The sequence below is a fragment of the Cervus canadensis genome, chromosome 9 (genome assembly GCF_019320065.1).
Source record: "Cervus canadensis isolate Bull #8, Minnesota chromosome 9, ASM1932006v1, whole genome shotgun sequence".
In the NCBI taxonomy this organism is placed as follows: Eukaryota; Metazoa; Chordata; class Mammalia; order Artiodactyla; family Cervidae; genus Cervus; species Cervus canadensis.
The window spans coordinates 807,799-822,699 of record NC_057394.1 but is presented as its reverse complement, the minus strand read 5'-3'; the positions used below and the strand labels follow the sequence as shown (position 1 = coordinate 822,699).

The 14,901-nt window shown below is 57.2% G+C and overlaps 1 protein-coding gene and 1 long non-coding RNA gene across 3 annotated transcripts in view; one reads left to right on the top strand and one right to left on the bottom strand.

Moving 5' to 3' along the window:
- Positions 1 to 14,901, top strand: part of MCF2L (MCF.2 cell line derived transforming sequence like) — an 89,868-nt gene that overhangs the window by 7,015 nt on the left and 67,952 nt on the right. The window lies entirely within an intron of this gene.
- LOC122447331 lies at positions 13,674 to 14,615 on the bottom strand. Its single transcript, XR_006271181.1, has 2 exons — positions 14,265 to 14,615; positions 13,674 to 14,079 (listed from the first exon to the last, which is right to left on the bottom strand). It is a non-coding gene; the product is annotated as an uncharacterized LOC122447331 (long non-coding RNA).

The following is a 14,901-nucleotide window of genomic DNA, read 5'->3' as shown; positions in this document are numbered from 1 at the left end:
AAGCCTCTGCTGTGAACAGAAGATCCCCCTGGAACGTCACTTGTGTGGCGGGGACCCCAATCCTGGTCGTTGGCGGTCGGCTCAGTCGGGGCCAGTTCCGGGCGCAGTCACACCCCTGGGGACTCTTAGAGACAAGGGTTCTCCCGTCCAGCCAGGCCAGTGGTTACCAGACCCGAAAGTAAAGGCACAGTTTTCGCCTTTTCTAGTAAATCTGGGGCTCTTTTCCCTCCTTGACGGCCGTGGTGACTCTGCTCTGAGCGCGTTTCGGTCGCCCTCAGCCGCTGCAGCAGGCAGGGGGATGATCCAGTCTGCCTTTGCTCACGGGTGTGAGGGACAAGGACTCGCAGGCCTCGTGGGCTTGCACGTGGCACCAGGAGCCGATGGGCATTGGAACGAGCCTGGCAGCGGCGTAGACCTCTGCACAGTGGGGGTGGGCGAGAGTCGGCCTCGGGAAGGGGGTTGCTGGCCTGAGTGGCCCCCGACCAGTGTGTGCGGGGGCGCGCCACACTCCGACCGCTCCTGGCTCCAGGGCGCCATCTAAGCGGCCTTGGAGCAGCGACTCTGAGCTGCTGGCACCTGGAGGCACCAGACTCCTGGACTCGGGAGCCGCCGGGGGCCGTGCTGGCCGCGACCTCGGGCCACTTGCCTTCCTGGCTGACGTACGTCAGCAGGCTGGCCAGCCGTGTCACAGGCCTGCCTGGAGGCCAGGAAGTGGGACACGGACCTGTCAGTCACCGTCCGCCTGCTCTTAGGCGCATTAGCAAAATCTCTGCAGGAAACAGCGGGCGCCGAGCCAGAGCTCGTGCCCAGCTTAACTCTTCAACCCCCAGGAGCCCGGGAAGCAGGCAGGGCCTCAGCCACACGCGGGTCGGGATCCGCAGGGGATGTGTCCACCGCCCCCCAGACAGCGGGGCAGGGACGCGGCCTTTGTGCCCACCTGGCTTCCTCCTGCGGAGCCTGCCTTTTCTTGGGAGCCCAGTTTCCTGACGTCCTCTCCACTGGACGCCGCCACGGGATGCCGAGCTGCAGAAGCTCATCGGGGTGAGTGGGCTGGGGGTGCAAGACGCTGCGGCCACTTCAAAGCCGCTGGGCAGCTTCTTCCAACACAAAACTCACCACACGACCCACGGCCTACGTATTCACCAGTTGTGCCGAAAACTCATGGCTGCACAAAACCCACACATGGGGGCTTAGGGCAGCTTCATTCTGAGCTGCCAGGCTTGGTGCAGCCCTGCCGCAGGTGACAGATAAATAAACAATGGTCTGTCTGGGTGGTGATGGTGTTCAGAACGGAACGGAAGTGAGCAGAGGATCCCAGGCCAGGGAGTCGCTCCGCACGGCTGTGGTGGTGGACTTGGGACGCTGTGTATTTGTCAGACCCAGGGAACTTCACAGCACAAGGCTAGAACCTCAGTGGGTGCAGATGGAAAAGATGGTTGAGGGGCAGGGGCCTCATGAAGAATGCAGACGCTCACTCGCTACAAATGTGTGGTCAGTGAGAGGGTGAAGGACTCGCCAACACGAGTCACTTGGGGAGCAGGGTATCTGTTAGCCAAGGGCCAGGGTACCCCAGGGTTTGTGAACAGGGGTCACAAAGACAGTCAGTGACGTAAGTGGGGCCCCTCCCCTGCCCCGTGCCCCATCTCCCCCAAGCTGGAAGAGAGCTGGGCCAGCCCTCTCTGGGGGCCTCAGACGAGCCTGCCTGCCGGCACCTTGATCTCGGATTTCTGGCTGGCGGCTCCGCGGAAACAGACCGTGTTGTCTAAGCCGCTGGGCCCGTGGGGCTCTGTTAGGTGGGCCCCAGGACTCTTGTGGTTTTCCTGCTGGTCATCTTCATGCAGTGCGGTTAAGCTCTGGTGAAAGCCTCTGATTTAATGCTGGTTATTTGGAAGAAGGTGCTTTTTGGGGAGAGGAGAAGGAAGCAGCAGGACGGCATGTGATTTATTCCCTGGTGGCAGGAAACTCGTGGGCGTTTTGTCATTTTCCTCAAATTGATAAAAAGGTTTCCCCTAATCTGAAAATAATCTGAACTATTTTGCTAGAACATGTTTGTGATTCAGCTGCCCTAGGAGGTCATTTCTTAGATGTTTTTCTGCAAAATTCAGGCTGTAAATGTTTAATTCTGAGCCCTTGTACAGGACAACAGTTACTCCTCGAGGTCACTGTTTCTCTGAAGTTAATCCTTTCAAACTCCTGTTTAAAAGGCTCTAGAGGAGTCAAGAGGAGAGGACACAGAAGGGAAGCTGCCGGGGGGTAGGCCTCGTCTTTGGGAGGAGTGTGAAGTGTCTTCCCGACGCCTTTCTGGAAAACCTCCGGGAGGTGATGGCTGTCACTGTGTGGCTGTAAATCCAGGAGCTTTGCATCCACCACGGGGCTGTGGCCACAGATCCCGGAACCCAAACCAGTGTCTTGGAGGAAAGGGCCTTTGTTTAGTTTTAAACAAAAGCAGTCCCTTTGAAACTTGACCGCATTCCTGACCTCAGCTCTGTCACCCTGCTGCCCACTGCTTGGTACGACTTGTCCACCTCTGTGTGGCTTATGCAACAGCCTGGCCATGTGTCCCGCAAATGGGCCCGCTTGCTCCGGAGAGCAGTGCAGAAGGAGGGGTGAGGGGGGGTGCCTTCCTAGAGGGGGGCAGGCATCCCTGGGGCACCCTGGGAGCTCCAGTTGGGGCTGGGGAGGCTGCCCCAGGCCCGTCAGGCACGTGGAAGAAAAGCGTCACCTTGGAGTTTGCATTTCCAAGTGCACCCCTGGACTTCGCTGAACGGCAGAAAGAGAGCTTGTTTTCCACTCTGAGGACAGCCATGCCATGGCCTTCTCACTGCAGGGCCACACCCGGGAACCAGACGGGAGGAGCAGGAACAGACCTGCGGGTCCCCGGGGTTTTGCAGCATCGGCAGCCGTGAGCTGGGGCTGGGTCCTCCCCGCTGCGGGCCGTCCAGCGCCTGCTCGGGTGTGGGCAGCACCCTGGACTCTGCCCACGCGACCCAGCGGCACCCGCGTCGTGACAACCGGAACGTCTCCTGACTTTGTCCCGTGGGCAGCCGCTCCCCACCCCCACTATTGTGTAACGTGCAGTGTTTCTGGGCTCACGTACATGGGCCCGAGTTTTATGGACAGGAGTGTCCCGAGGGTGCGGGAGGGACGGGTGCCTGGCTGGGTCACGTGACCCCCGGCGCCTCTGCCGCCCGCCCTCGGGCCAGCAGGGGGCGCAGCTGAGCCGCCGAGGCTGGACCACCGCTCCTCCCGTTCACGGCTGAAACGTCCGAAGGATGCGGCTGGTCAGGGCGCCCCGGACGCCTGAGCGCTCAGCTTGGACGAGCAGGGAGTCGGGTCTCCTTCTCAAGGGGACGGAGGGTCCCAGGAGGCCTTGAGACACGGGCTTGTGCACCGACCCGAGAGTCACGCAGGCGAGCTCACACGCGGGCGAGCTTACACACGGGCTAGTCCTCAAACGAGTGAGTTCACACGTGGCCGACTGAGCTCACACGCGGGCGAGCTCACACGCGGGCAAGTGAGTTCACACGTGGCTGAGCCCACACATGGGCGAGTTCACACGTGGCCGCGTGAGTCCACACGCGGGCGAGCTCACGTGGGCGAGTTTGCACGCAGGGCACGCTTCCGCTTGGGGTGGCTCCTGGGTGAGCTCAGCCCTCTGCCAGTTTCTCCGTCAGCTTCTGGGTTGTTGCAGGGAAAGTAGGAGAAAGTGACCCGTGACAAGCTGGCCACCTTCCAGGAGGGGCCAGTGTGCATCTGAGTGTAGCTTGGTTAGTATCAGCTTATTTAGGCATAATTTGCATACACGTAGACCTCAGAGATTTTGTGAGTTCAGCTCCAGACCAGCCACAATAAAGCAAATATCTCAGTGAGGTGCATCACTTGAATATTTTCGTTTTCCGGTATCTGTAAAAGCTATGTTTATGCTCTACTGCAGTCTATTAACTGTGTAATAACATTATGCCTGAATGAAAAAAACGTATACTTTAAAAATACTTTATTGCTAAAAAATGGCAATTATCCTCTGACTACCCAGGGTTGCCGCAAACCTTCAATTTGTAAAAAATGCAGTATCTGCAAAGCACAATAAAGTGAGGAGTTGCTGCTGCTGGTTTTAGTCGCTAAGTCGCTGACCCCACCGAGGACTGGAGGCCCCGGGGCTGTTTGTGGGGCAAGTGGGCACGGTCCCTGGTCTCAGTGACCTGGGCCGATGATGCCCCCCAGGGAGCTTCTCAGAACAGAACTTGTCTCTGGGGAGCTGGAAGGCAGCCATGCCTTCCTGACGGGTGTGCTTCTAAGGTTGTGTTTCTGCTCAGGCTGCAGCAGGCCCCGTGGGCCTCACGGGTTTGGGGGTTAGGACCAGGGAACTGGGGGGGATGGAGCACAAGCAAGCATGATGTGAGGGTAGGCCACTGTGCCTCCCGCTTAGTCCCCCGGGAGGAACCACATCACGGGGTGTGACGTCAGGGCAGCCTGGGGACCACAGGACCTTCAGCCAGTGAAACCGTCTCTCGCGGTTCTGTAACGGTGGATACGAGACATCGTGGTTTGTTCAAACTCACCAGCTGCTGACACGGAGAGTGGGCCGTGGCAAAAACTGCAGGTCTAATTAACAGTAACCCAGCGATGTTATTGGTCCATCGTCACAGCGCGGGTACCACGCCAGTGGGGGGACGGTGGGGATGCTCTGCTGGTCCTGTGTCTCCTCCTGTAAACCTCAGACTGCTCTGAAGGTCGAAGTCTCCCTTCTAAGTGCTTCTCGTGGGAGGCGGTGATTCTGCCCTCAGTCTTTATGGTCTCTTCTTTCGAGGTGTGTTAGGGGCTGTGGTGACGCGTCTGCAGCCTCGCCGCCTGCACTGTTATCTCGACCGGGGGCCGCACTCTGTGAGCAGGAGCCCACGGAGACAGCTGTGTGGGCAGGTCGTCTGCAGGCACGATGCTGGCTCGTCCTGCACACGGGCTGTGATGAAGGCTGTCTGGCAGGTTTATACACAGAGTACGTGAGGTGGCTAAAAGAGGTAACTGGGTTGGTGCCAACCTCCTTCTTAGATTTACGAGGACGAGGCCCAGGCGTGTGTGTTGGCAGGACCATGACTCACTGACACGGGTATCCATCATGTTTTTAATTCTTCATACCCACCTGCAGCTGTTCCCTGCAGAATACCTGAGCTCACCTGGGGGCCACCGTCTCTCTTCCCAGCATCATGGTCTGAGAGGACTCCTCTTCGAAATGTTAATACCGTCCCATCTGTTTGTTGAAATTCCCAAGCGTCTCATGACTGACGCCACAATTTCATCACCTTTTCATCTGAAGTGTCAGGATGGAAGCAGGCACATTTAGCTCCCCAGTGAACTGTCTCTAATGAACGCCGGCCAACGTCCTCCTACAGATGTCCCTAAAATCATTTTTCTTCTTCCAATAAAAACGACAGGAGCTTTACTATCATAGTAAATAAAACAGACATAGCTGTGACCCACAGAAGCCTGATTACTAGCTGGATACCCTGCCAGCAGACGAGCCACTAGACTCTAACTCTGTGTGAGCGTGCGTGTTCTACCAAAACAAATGGGACATTGTGAAAACGGGCCGGAAGCAGACAAGAAAGGCAGGTCACAGCTTTATTCCAGCCGCTCAGAGGAAGACAGCTGTGTCTGTCCCAGCTCCTGGGACTTTGCTGTGACGTGGGCCAGAGGCTTCCGTAAGGTCAGCGCCCCCCCCAAGGTCAGGGCCCTCCCTGGTCAAGGTCAGCCCCCCTCCAGGGCAGGGCCCCTCTTATGTGGGAACTGAGAGGCAGCCCCCTTTGCTGTCTGGAGTTTTTCTGAATGAACTCACCCAGTGCCGGAGGGAGGTGTGTGTTCAGGGCTGTTGGGTCAGAAGACATGCCTGTGCTCTGAGGTCATTTTAAAACTTAACCCACGAAAGACCACTACAGGGAGATGGGCCAGACGGACCTCTCCCTGGCCCCACGCTAAGGATAGACCCCTGAACCGTACCCATGAGAGAGATGAGAGGCTCTGGGATGGAAGAGACCAGCCCAGGAAGGACACGGTGGTCCAGGCTGGCGCTGGGGGACCTGCAGCTGTAAAGTCCCCACCAGACCTGCTGTCTCCCCTGAGGACCCGGGCAGGGAGGGCTGAGCCTCTGGACGGCCTGCTCCACCCCGCTAGACCCCATGGGAACACTGCCCTCTGCCTGCCAGGCTCCGGGATCGAGGACCCCAGCCTCCTGCCCGCGCCGTGATGGGCTGCACAAGGCCCCTGCGCCATGAGTGGTGACGGGTCCTGTCCCAACGCCAACACGAGGTGGGTGCAGACCATGTGGGGAGACCTCATGGGAGCCTGGACACGCCCCCGCCCTGGGACTCAGAGGAGGCCTAGTGGACCCAGAACTTCACCGCCACCCCGGGACGAGGCCACCCCCCAACCGGGACAGTGGGACGTGGGGAGCAGAGTGTGGAGCCCCCAGCCCACCAGCAGGGAGGTATCAGTGGAGGCCTAGTAGGGACAAGGCCTAGTCCTCTGCAGGGACAAGGACCCCCCCACCCCCAGCAGGAACGAGAGGCTGCCCTTCCCCACCCTGTTGGAGCACCCAGAGGAAGTTGGCCAGGACAACAGATTTTTTAAAAACTCAGGAGTTTCATAACATACACCAAAGGCCCACATTTCCTTGAATGACTGATTGTCACATCAGGAACCAGGAAAACCTCAAACTGAAAGAAAAAAAGGCGAGAGACATCAACATAGATGTGAGAGACGTCAGGACCATCCGACAGAGAGGTCAGAGCCGCCAGCACAGGACCTTTGCTGAGCAGTTATGAACACACTGGAAAAGGGAAGACTGAGAAATCTCAGCAAAGAAATAGAAGCTGGAAGGAAATGGAAATTTCAGAAATGAAAGTACAGTAATGAAAGAAAAAATCCCAGTCAGTGGGCTCAACAACGGACGGGAGAGGACAGCAGGAAGAATCTGTGATCCTGAAGATAAATGACAGAAACCACCCCCCGAACGCCTCGAAGGAAAGAGGCTGCAGGGAAAACCAGGAGCCTTGGGGACCCGAGGGGTTCTCCGTGATCAGACCTTCTCGTCCTTGGAGTCGCAGGAGAGAAGCGGGGGCGGGCTGAAAATACTCAGATAAAGGCAGGAGACTGCCCAGCTTGGCAGAAGACACAAACCCTAATATTTAAAAAGTTGATAGAACCCCAGTTAGAATAAATTTCCCCCAAACCACACCAAGACATATAGTCAAATGTCTGAAAACTAAAGACAAAGAAAAATTTCTTAAAAAATACAGACTACCACAACTCACTTTATAGGAAACAGGTTAATTTGAATAGTCTGAAGCTATTACATCCACTGAATTCATAATTTTAAAGCTCTCAAAAAAGAAACTTCAGATCAAGATGGTTTCACTCAGGAACTCTACCAGGCATTAAAGAATGCCAGTTCTTCACACTCTCTTCCTGGTCATCTTATGAGGCAAGTATTACATTGATGCCCAAACTAGACAAAAACAAGGGAAAACTATGGGCCAACATCCCTCGTGAATGTACAAGAATCCATAACAAAATATTAGCAAACAGAATTAAGTGATGAATAGGAAGGATTATTCACCATGGCCAAGTTGGGTTTTATCCAGGAATGCAAGGCTGAATCAATATTTGAAAATTAACCAATGTAATCCACTGTTTAATGAACTGAAGAAAATCACATGGTCATTTCAATCAATGTAGAAAAAGTATTTGACAAAATTCAATACCCTTTTAGAAAAACAGGAATTCAGAAGAGCTTCCTTAAGTTATCAGTAAGTCTTTACCAAGAACTGCGGCCGGCACGGCACTGGTGGTCAGAGCCGTATTCCTCCCCACACAGTCGGGAGCCGTGTGCTCAGCGGCAGGTGGGAAGTTCAGCGGCGCAGTGAGTCAGGAAGAGGAAATAAAAGGCAAGGAGATTGGCAAGGAAACATTAAACAGTCCGTATTTACAGACGACGCGATTATCTAACTATACAATCCTGAGGACTCTACAGAAACACTCCTAGAGCTAATAAGTGAGGTTAGCAAGGCTGCAGGATGCAATAAACACTGGAAAAATCTATTGTATTTCTGTGGATAGCAGTGAACATGGACACCAAAGTTAAAAATACAATACCATTCACATATTCCCAAAAATTAAATACTTGGGTGCAGCTCCCAAAAACTATAAACAGAGCTTGAAAACTAGAAAAGGCTGACAAAGGAACTCAAAGATTTAAATAAACGGGGAGACACAATTTGTTTTTGGATCGGATGTCTTAATATAGTAAAGATGTCAGTTCTCTCCAAACCAATGAGCAGAATTCCTATCAAAATCTCAACCAAAAAAAATTATAGACAGACTATCGTAAAGTTTGTGTGGGGAATCAGCAAAGCTAGAATACCTAAAACATCTTAAATAAGAAGAAAGGAGAAGTTATTGTGATACCAAGGATTATTCTGCCACAGTCATCAGGACGGGAGGAGTAGGTTGAGGGACAGAAGACAGTGGAGAAGAGAGAATTAGACAGCAAGCCCACTGATTCCTAACGAGGGTGGACAGCCGGCTCTGTGGAGGAAAGACAACCTTCCAGCAAGTGGCCTGGGGCGTCAGACATCAGAGGCAAAACCAAACAAAGACCATGACTTTCGGTTTCACACCTCATACAAAGTTTGAGTCAACATGGGTCACAGACTTCAACATAACACATAAAACTGTAAAACTTCAGAAAAACATATAGTAGATGATATTCAGGAACTAGGAATAGACAAAGCGTGCACAGCCTTGATGCCAAAAACAGGATAAAAGGAGAAATGGGTAAATTGGACTTCATCAAAATGAAAAACGTATGCTCTCCAAAGGCCCCTGCTAAGATGAGCTACAGGCCGGAGAAAATATTCGCAGACCACAAAGTCTCAAAGCGCACCAGTGTAAAAGCAAACAGTCCCGGCAGAAAGTGGAAAACAGAAGTGAAGAGGTGCTGACGGCAGATGAGCACCTGAGAGGGGGTCGGGGAAGCACAGAACCTCTGCGAGCCGCCCGCACGCCGTCCCGCGGGCCGACGTGAAGGGCAGTGACAGCTCCAGAAGCTGGGGCGCAGAGTCGGTCTCTGTGTTGGGGGCACAGCCATCCGGAGACCGCCTGCCGGGAAAGCAGCACAGCACACAGCTGTCATCCAGCCCAGCAAATCGCACTCCTGGGCGTTTATCCCAGCGGAAGGGAAACGTTCACACGGGCTCATGCACACGTAAGTTTGTATTAGCTCTGTTCATCGTAGCCCCAGACTGATGCCCTTCAACCGGTGAACAGCTAGAAAAAGCTGCGGTCCCTCCACGCCGTGGAGCGCCAAGCACTCAGCGAGAACAGGGACGAGACGGGGCACCGGACCCCCTGATGAAGCCCCGGAGAGCCGGGCTGAGTGAAACGAGCTCGTCCCACCAGGTTGTGAGCTGAGTCCCCCTGGGAACGATCTTGACGCTGTGGAAGTGGAGGGCGGTGGTCGCCAGGGCTCAGGGGGGGTGGGAGGCGGGTGGTGTGGGGGGAGCCCTGGGTGAGGGTGTCGGCGTGCATGCGTGACTCTGTGCTGCAGCCCCGCACGCTGCAACCGCTGGGGGGCCGGTCCCTTGGGGCTGTGTCTTACCGCTGCTCGTGAATCTGCAGTCAGCTTCTGAAGAGGAGGGTGATGACCCGCAGCCCAGCCCCTCGCTGCCCCAAGTCCACATGCGTGCGCCGTGTTACAAGCGCTGTGCCCGATGTAGAGTCTTACTTGAAGTGGGAAGGGGGGTCGGGGGGAAAGAGCTTTCCTTTTAGATCGCTCTGACCTTGACTGGCTTCAATTAAACATCTGCTATGGAGTTATTGGTTCAGATCCACACGAGTAAATAGATGTCAAGGTAGGTTAACTCAATCTCAGTGACCTTGCTGTTTGTTGAACCTCAGAAAATACTGCCTCTAAGTTAAGGCTTGAAAAAAATGACATTTCTGAAATTAAATCAGTTGTGTTTAAATATTCAGCATATGCAAATCACCAGCCCACTTCCAAGGTGATTGCTTCCTGATGTGCGGGAGCCCAGTGGGTTCTATGAGAGCCACAGTGGCCACTGCCCCTCCCCTCCCCCACTGCCTCCACCTCCCCCACTGCCCCCCTCCCCCACTGTCCCTTCCCTCCCCCACTGCCTCCACCCTCCCCCACTGTCCCTCCCCTCCCCCACTGCCCCCACCCTCCCCCACTGCCCTCCCCTCCCCCACTATCCCAACCCTCACCCACTGCCCCTCCCCTCCCCCACTATCCCAACCCTCACCCACTGCCCCTCCCCTCCCCTCTGCCTCCACCCTCCCCCACTGCCCCCACTCCTCCCCCACTGCCCCTCCCACTGCCCCTCACGGCCCCTCCCCCCCACTGTCCCTACCCTCCCCCACTGCCCGGTGGGCACTGTGGTGTCACTGTGTGCGGTTCAGCCAGCCTCCCTTCCTGCAGCCTCAACGAGGAGCCCGCCCCCTGCATCTTTTCTGCCGACCGTATGACCACATCCTGGGGAGACACGGAGGCCCCATCGCGGCCCCGAGCCCCTGCAGAGCCTGAGGGCCTGCGCCTGCTGGCCTCGGGCTTTGGTATTCTGTGGCTCGCTGGGTGGGGAGAAGAGAGCAATAAAGCAGCTTCCTGACCACAGGTTGGCGTGTTCTCCCGGGTTTACTGTTTTGGACCCGAGTCCCCGGGGCAGGAGTATAAACAGCACCGGGTGCGTCAGCCCAGCCCAGAAGCCTGCCTTATCGCTGCCCCCGGTGACCCTATTGTGAGCGGCTTCCTCTCCACGGATCTCAGCTCCGCCGCGGGGCACGGGCGGCTCAGGAGGCAGGCGGCTGCCGCGGCCGCCTGGGGAGCAGATGCCCCCGTTTGGGCAGTTGGTGCCTCGGGCGTGTGGGCTGGGGTGCCCCCTGCTGGGGGGGCGCAGCGCCTGGCCGGGGCCCCGTCTCGGCATCTGTCCTTACTCTGTGTGGTCTTGGTGGAAGGGGCGCTTCCAGCCCTGACCTCTGTGCCGTGGTGGAGGGCTGGCCACCAGACACCTGTCCTCGGGGTGGGGGGATGTCTGGCTTTGGTGTCCATCTCCTCCGGGTCCAGCAGGCAAAGGTGGACACCAGCAGACACGCACCAAGCCGCCGATGGTCCGGGGGGCCGTGGGAGCCTAAGACAGGGGCTGTGAGCTCGCCTCGAGGGCTCACCTCTGCAGAGACAGGGCGGAAGTGGAGCTGCTCCCCAGACGGGGCCCAGACAATGGCAGGGCTGGGGAGGGGGCCACCCACCCGGAGGACTGTGTCTGTCCAGTGCCCTCCCGAGGGGACCGTTTGAGTCTCCTTTGGCCGCCCACCTGGCCTTCCTTTGTGGATGTGAAGTCCTGAGCTGCTCCCACCCTGGAGCTTTCCCCACATTTGTCTTATCACCTGGTGAGGTTGTCAGCGCCCAGAGCAGTGGTGGGGCTCAGAGTTCACCACCTAGACCTCAAACACAGCTCAGCAACAGAAGGAATTCCTGCCCCCCCCCCCCCCAGCTCCTTCTGGCCTTTGGCCCTGAGTCCTCACTCTCTGCTCCTGCCCCTGCATCCGGGGCAGGAAGGCGGCCAAGGCCACTGCTGCCTTGCAGAGGGGACACCTGGGACCACTCACACACACACAAACACACCCCCACGTCCCCAGGCAACGCCTGCCTAAGACGTCCACCCTTAAAAATAGGAAATCCTGTCTTTTATAATACCGTGGATGGACCTAGAGGACGTTATGTTGAGTGATGTAAGCAGACAGCCAGGGACAAAGGCTGCGAGACCCACTTGTGAGGTTAACTGGTCAGGCCTGCAGGTGTGGGGCTGGGGGGGCTGCAGGGGAGGGTGCATGTGAGGTGGATGTGGATTTGGGGGCCCAGGGGGAGTGTGCTGGGGTCAGACTGCTTGTGTCCCCCAAAATTCATATGTAGAAATCATGGTACCCAAGGTAGTGGTGTTAGGAGGTGGGGCCTTTGGGGTCATGAGGGTGGAGCCCCCAGAATGGGATCAGCACCCTGGAGAAGGGCCCAGAGCATTCCCGACCCCGCCTCCCGTGTGAGGCCACAGCGAGGGGTACTGGGGGGCTCCTCTCCAGACCCCGCCATGCCGGCGCCTCGGTCCTGGACATCTGGCCTCCGGGACGGCGGGAGCTAAGTCTCTGTGGCCTCTGAGCCCCAAGCCCTGCGTCCTGTAGCCTCCAAGCTGCCTGGGGCATGTGGGAGACTTACTGACTGCTTTGCACCTAAACGGGCAGAGCCTCTCTGACTTGGCAGCCGGTCAGGCCCAAGGAGACGTGCAGGCCTGATGCCCCGGAGGACCCACCGGAGGTGCCCGCGGGGAGGCAGCCAGGCTGGACCCCAGTCTGGTGACACCCGTAGAATAAACGCAGACCCCGAGGAGGCCGGCGCTCCGGGTCCCTGCGAGCAGGAGGGGAGGCGCTGGGGGTCCCCCAGGTCCAGTCCTGCATGGGGCGCCTGCGGCCCTGCAGAGCAGGGCTGAGTCTGGGTGTAGCCCCTGTTGGGGGGCGGTCCCCTCCTGCCCACTCCCAGGTCGAGAGCATCGCTCGGACCAGAAGCTCTTGTGAGACTGCCGTTAGAAGACCCTGTAAATTGCAGAGGGGAAGATTACCAGTGGGGAAGCACCCCGAGCTTTGCATCCCCTGTTAGAACCCACACCCGCTGGGTCCCTTGCCACCCTCAGGAATGCAGGGCCTGTCTCGGCCCCGAAAGGCAAAGCTGGAGACGCAGGCCGAAGGCTACATCTTTGGCCCTGAGGTGATGGCTGACCTGGGCCTCGTGAGACAAGGTGCGGTCTGCAGGCTGAACTGCGTCGGGATCCCGTGGGCGTGAGGCCCAGGGCCGGTGCTTTCGGCCCCTGCAGAGGGGGTCCTCCTGGGGACACCACTCTGAGTCCAGCACCTGCCTGTTAGTGTCTGTCATTAGATTAGCCTCAGTCCCGTCTCAGTTCTGATCTGAGACGTCCGTCTCCAGCCCCTTCCTCCCCACCTGCCCCCCCAGGTGGAGAGGGTGCCCTGTACCCCCCTCCTCCGGCATCTCCCTGGGGCAGGGCTCGGGCAGGGATGGGACACTCACACGTGCTCCTGTGGGTGACCTGCTGGGCTGTCTCTTGGGGGCCAGTGTGACCCCACTTGAAGCCAATTTGACAGTGGCTGCCTCCCCTGGAGCCTCTGCACCATAGCTCAGCCGGGGGACCCCTACCCCTTTTGTGTGGAAGCCCGTTGGGCTCTCTCATAAGCACGCCCCCCCCAGAGGTACAAGACGGAATGAATTGGCTTCTGCATCCTGTGAGTTTAGGTGACGACGTGCCACACGTGTGTCAGTGGGAACCACAGCGAGCGAGTTACCGTTTCCCTTCTGTGGGGAGAACGTCACCACCTACCTCGTGACGAGGTTGACCCTCATGGTGCGGTGTTGATGATGGCTGTCCCCACGCTGTGCGCTGGAGCCCGGCACTTTAGCATCATCCCCCAGGATCCCTGCACGTTACTAGCGTCTACATTCCATTCTGTCTTACAGCTGAGTACTATTCCACCGTGGGTGTGCACAAAACCTTATCTGTCCATTCATCCATCCAGACACTTAGATTCCTCTTGGCTATTGTAAATAGTGCTGCAGTTTAACATAGGGTACTTTATTTTTATGAATTAATGTTCTTTTTTTTTTTTTTTGGAAAACGCCCAGAAATGGAATTCCTGGATCACACGGCAGTCGTTAGGTTTTTGAGGCATTGCCTTACTGTTTCCATAGTGGCTGCACGGATTTACATTCCTGCCAACACTGCACGGGGGCTCCCTTTTTCTGCCTCCGCATGGCACTTGTCCTCCCGTCTTTCTGATGAGGTTGTTCTGGCAGCTGTGAGGTGGTACCTCCCCTGGTCGGGTCTCTGATGTCCACAGCGTTGAGCACGACCCAGCAGTCCTCACGCTGTCCTGGCCACCCCACAGCTGGTCTCTCTCCCAGCAGGCCAGGTGGATCCTGCCTTTTGTCTTCTGAATGTTCTGTCTACATCTTTGGCCCTGAGTTAGAAAAGGCAGCTGCCAGGGGCTTATCCTGGGGACCCCTGGGGGGCAGGGACCCCCCCACCCACCCACCACGGCCTACTCAGCAGGACCCAGGGGGAGATGCCCGGGAGAGGTGGGCGTGTACTGAGATCCCTGGGATGCCCTCCTCAGACAGACCCCGGCTCCGTGCCCCGGCTCACAGGTGCGGTCACAGGTGAAGCTGCCTGTCCAAGGCTGCGGGTTCCTTCAGAGTGTCCGCTTTTCCCTGCTTCGCCGGCCCCGGCCCCACGCGGGATCCTCTGGTGCAGGACGCAGCTGCACCCCAGCCTGGCGGGCAGCACCCGCTTCCTCCCAGGAGGCGTGTCTCCGCCTCCCCCAGAGCCCCCACCTCGGACCCGACCTGCACCCTTCAGCTCTCCTATTTTGCGCCTCCTTTTCAGGCTGACTTTCCGGAACGGTTGCTAAGAGGATGTGTTCGGTAGCCAGGGATCATCTTGCACTCTGCCTTGCCACCTGGGTGCCACACCGCCTCTGCTCTCTGGGAGGCCCAGCAGGGACGCAGACGCGCCCGCACCCTTGGGACACTCAGGCGAAGCCTCTCTCTGCAGGGTGGGGTCTGCACCGTTAGCTCACTGTCCTTTATTGAACTGTAAGAGACTTGGGGGATGGCATTCCAACTGATACATGATGGTGCTTCCCTGAAGCAAACCCAGCTTTCATATTTGTGTTTATACACGTCTGAGTTTTAACCGTGCCTCCAGTACCTCTCTGGGTCCCTGGGCAGGTTACTGGATGTCTCTGTGCCTTATACTATGAAACAGGGTAGAACAGTGCCTG